General features: G+C 42.7%; 1 long non-coding RNA gene across 1 annotated transcript; it reads left to right on the forward strand.

Moving 5' to 3' along the window:
- Nucleotides 1–277: 277 nt before the first annotated feature.
- On the forward strand, nucleotides 278–3,799 carry LOC104865850. Its single transcript, XR_781284.1, has 3 exons — nucleotides 278–313; nucleotides 1,915–2,022; nucleotides 3,734–3,799. It is a non-coding gene; the product is annotated as an uncharacterized LOC104865850 (long non-coding RNA).
- The last annotated feature ends 1,107 nt before the right edge of the window (nucleotides 3,800–4,906 follow it).

Genomic DNA, 4,906 nt, shown 5'->3' on the forward strand with positions numbered 1-4,906 from the left:
TCAAAGAAGGAAGCATGTCTTCTGAGAAGAGTCCTCATTCCTGTAGATATAGGGCATCTGACCAGGTGGGGTTTGTGCTCAGTTGTCCTTCATGGCCAGAATTCCAGGAAAGGTACTCCCTCTTCTGCCCTGTCTCCCTGTCATCTCATGCTACTCACACCACAAATGCTACCCACAGTGACCCCTCCTTTTACACCCTAAGCTTCATTATGACCACATGATTTGTATTCTGCATTCTGGAAGCCAGACTACAGGTAGATCACAATGAACTAAATTGCATGCATGGAACTAGTCAGAAAATTTCAAATGTCAGGTAAGCAAATCCCTAACCTGATAAAAATAAACTCTATGATCTTATGTATACCGAAAACCAAGAGTAAATCTACTCCAGAAGGAGGTAAATCAAAGACCTCAGGTAATGTCATCAGACATAGGTCTTTCATCATTGACTCTTTGCTTTCCTTTAACACCCTGTCCTGATCTTTGTATTTCTCTATGTCAAGGAACCACTTGATGTGGTGGCAGAGGTGTGCACTGACACTTCAGTCTGAGAGTCTGACATGCTGGCCATGTGGAGGCAGCAGGGCACTTCTTTCCCAACTGATTCAGTCCCAGAACACCTGTGCAGCTTGTGTCCATGGGCCTGTTACAGAGCCACTTAAATTTATCTCTGTTAGGCGGAGTTCTGCCATATGCAAGTGGAGGAAATGGACTAATACAGGAGGTCATTTCTAACTTATAATGTGGCCTATTGAGGATATATAGGAAGAAGACAAGGGCCCTGAAGGCACAGCAGGGCATAAGGCAAGTGGATCTGGAGAGATGATACAAGAGACAGAACTAAATCCTCTCTTTCATCTCTCCAAAGTCACTAGCTGCCTAACATGGCACATGTGAGAAGTTCTGCCAGGTGTCACACCCACCTTGCCATTCTACTGTGCTTTACACATTTTACAGATGTTTACTCCTGCTACCAAATTGCTGTCTCCCACAATGCTTTATAGTCAAAGGTCAAAAGTGTACATTTCTTACTGCCTTCATTATCTTGGTGATCCAGGCCCATTGCTGTCACTCAGTCCCCATGATCCTATATTCCCATCATAGCTCTGCAATCCTCTGGATATTGAAGCCGTGTCCTTGAACCTGGGGCAGTGCTGGGGAACTGTAGTGCACTCGCATTCCTGCAGGAGGATCCTTGTCTGCCACACTGGAAAAATCACAGAGTCCAAAACTTAGTTACTATACGTCTCCACTGACGCCGCTCTGGCTCAGCATGCCCAGAATTCATTGGACCAGGTATCTTCCCCCTTCACTGGCTGGCACAGCTCTCTGATTTTGCAGTACAGGAGACATTCCTGACCCTTTGCTGTCCTTCGTTCCCATATCCTGTTAATCACCCAGCCTTACTGATTCTACTTCCAAAATTTCTCGGGATAACCTACTTCTCGGGATAATCCATCTCCACTGCTAGCACCTTGGCTCTAGCCACCAGCATCATGTACCCTGACCACAGTTCTGTCTGTGTCCACCCTTGCCCTGGTCTATTTCTTTTCTTTCTTTTTTTTTTTTTTGGTACCGGGGATCGAACTTGGGTCTTTGCTCTTGCAAGGCAGCTGGCGGAACCACTGAGCTAAATCCCCGGCTCTATTTCACTTTTCAGATGGCAGCCAGAGTGAGTTTTGTGAAACATAAGTCAAATCATGTCACATTTGCACAGTGGGCTCCAAGTGCTTGCTATTGTCCCACCCTCTATTGCTCCTCAAGGTCACAGATGAAACGCAGCTTCCTAGGTTCAGTATTTCCTGACAACTTTCACATGTTCCCTGTCTTGGCTTGTTTTGAGTTGCTGACGTAGAACACCTGAGTCTGGGTAATTGATAAACAATAAAATGTGTTTAATTCATGGTTTTGCAGGCTGGGAAATTCAGCAGTGAGAGACTGCATCTGTGAGGCCCCGCTACTGCAGCACGACATGACAAGAAGCATCACTTGTTGGGAGTGCTCATGAGAGCCAGTGAGAAGGTGCAGGTCTCACCCCATTATCAGGAACCCACTCATATGGTACTCAACATGCTCCTGTGATAATGGCATTGATCCATTAATGTGTGTCAAAGCCCTCATGACCTGTCGTCTCTTAAAGGTTCTACTTCTCAACACCGTTGCATTGGGGATTATGTTTTTAACACAGGGACTTTGGGGGACATAATCAAGCCATAAAATATCTATAGGTAAACTTCATAGTGTTTATCACAAGAGGGCACAAATCATTTGTGTTATTATTTACTGAATATCTTCTGCCTTTCTAGAAAAGTCTATGAAAAGTGAACATTGTGTCTTGTCTTTGTCTTCTGTTCCCTCAGGAGGACATTGTTTAGCTATAGTGAACACTAAATAAATATTCAGTGAATAAATTTATAAACAAAAGCCACAACACATTCAAGCAGCATTATCTACATAATGCCCACACAGCCATAATGCTGGCATGTTGAAGAGAGAAATCTCTGCTGTGATAATTGGATAAGATCATTCTTAAAGCTCTTTCTAGGTATCACTTTAATCTCTCTTACAGTTACACTGTCCTAACACTAAGCAATGGTCACTGCTGTTCACTGTTATAGCAGCAAATGTAAACAACACAATAAGTAACCTCGGCATCTGTCAATTTGTCATAGAGGCACTTTTGGCTGTGATTTAGTGTCCGCTAAGCTGTTTCATTTCTATTTCATTTTCAAGCCCTTTCTCCTCATTATTGGAGAGAGGGACAAAATTCTATTGACTGAATTTATCATAATCTATAAAATTTTAAACCTACCAGTCCAATAAATTAAAGAATGGTTTTAGGTCTTACAAAGGGACTCACTAAAGGGGTTCCTTGAAACAGCAGCCCTCTCTGAGGATATATAAAATTGGATTTGATTTACAAAAATTTGATTTGCACATAACTATTCAGGAACATATTGATTGCTTTAAGTGAGGTATACCAGAACATAACTACCTTTAATCTTTTATAACAAAGGCAGCAATTAAAATTACTTTGGCTAAGCAATTTTGAAATTGAGGGTTCGATATTTTTGCTGGTTTCCCCTCACCCAGAAGACTCCCTCTTTCCCCACACTCTTTCCACCTCCTAAGTAAATGAGGTAACAGTTTGGATACTTTGTAGAATGCAGTTTCTGACAGAATCAGACTCTCATCTTATGGATACTGAAATAGCCAAGCTAGGGGTTTAATTTCATTCACTTCACTCTTTGTTAGTACAGTCCCTTTTTTATTCTTCCTTCTCGGAAGCATTGTTAGAGAGGGATCAATTTGTTGGTTATTAAAAAGTGGTCAATTACCATGGTATTAGTTGGACCCATATTCCCCAGCCACAATGTCATTTAATTCCTTGAAAAAGTTCTCCCTTTGTGTGTGGGTTTGTTTGTTTGCTTTATTTAGCTTGTGGTGTAGAGTGCCTAATAAGGAATCCTGACAATAGTTTGCTCCATCTCTAGATTGAATTTCTTTATAGATCAGCCTCAGTAATTCATTTCCCAACTGGTTCTGATCAATACAGTTTGACTCAGCGTAAGGTTAGAGAAACTATTTGTGGTCCTGATGGGTGCCTCGGAGCACCTCCTCCAGAGAGGGACTCTTTGATGGAAACCTGTTAGACTGACCGGCAGTCTCAGAGAGGAGTCTGAGTACTACATATACTCCTAAGCTTCTGTCATCTTTTTCTCTTTGATTCCAGGAATTCAAAGCTAAGGATGCCTTTATGGAAAAGTGGGCATGAGGAGAGACAGTGAATGAAGACACGTAAGGGTTTCATGCCTGTCCTCAGAGCTGGCCATTTTGCTTCAGTGAATGGCTCAGCCATTCTCAGCTCCTGATTTAGCCTCCACAGACCAAGGCAGCAGGGCCTGTCAGTGCCCGAGTCTCCAATGAGCTCTGACTTCCCCAGATTCTGTGTGAAGGCAGAAAGGCCTTGTTGTAAGGGTGTGCCCTGTAATGACCACCATTTGGGCAAAGGGCATCTCTAGATTGTTTCCAGATCATGCCAAAAATACTTGGTCTCTGCCACATGAATCCCAAAGTAGGCTGATGCACTCTTCCTAGTTGAGTGCAAGTCACAGTACCCCTTCTGGGCTCTGCTCAGTGACAAGCAATTCTGCCCTTTTCTGTAATAGAGCCTCTGAGAGGTTCAAATGAGGTCACATATGTGAGAAACACTGTGGAATGTAAAGCAAAATGCATAAAAGGGACAGCATAATCAGGTAGTCAGAGAGTGCACATCACACCAGAGCTTCATAAATCTGGCTCCCTCCTGCTTCTTGCTTTTCCTGAGATCCCCACTGCTGCTGTAGTTTATACTGGACCAGAAATCATGGCTTGTTTACAAGCTATCTGACTGAAGAGACTCATTAGTGCAGGCAAGGACACCACCCTTGGGGACTGCCACAGAGTATGGCTATGTGAGCTCCACTGGCATACCGACCCCTGCTGGGAGCCACAGGTTTACAAATGCTCCAGCGACAGATACAATCACAAGGGATGCACTGATCTCATATCCTTTGAAACTAACTGTGGCTTTCATAGGTTATTCAGTCCTCACATGAAGCATGTGAATCACTTTTTCCTAAGATACTGCTGACTTTTTCTCTAAATGTCATTTGCATAGACCCTAGGATCTGCAAATATAGTTATTCTCAAATTATGTATAGCAATTTTTAAATTTAATCTATAATGTCCTGCATCCTCACTCTGACCCAACTTTCTTACCAGGCACCTTGCGTGAGTGATTTCCTTAAATGTATTCTTTATAATATCTCTGTGTGGTAGATATGCACTCAGTAACCTTTCTTTAATGAACAAAGTAATGAATTAGTACAGTTAAATTATGAACATTTGTCGAGGGCTCTCTGTG

The sequence above is a fragment of the Fukomys damarensis genome, unplaced genomic scaffold, assembly GCF_012274545.1.
Source record: "Fukomys damarensis isolate Sample0158 unplaced genomic scaffold, DMR_v1.0_HiC HiC_scaffold_5, whole genome shotgun sequence".
Lineage (NCBI taxonomy): Eukaryota > Metazoa > Chordata > Mammalia > Rodentia > Bathyergidae > Fukomys > Fukomys damarensis.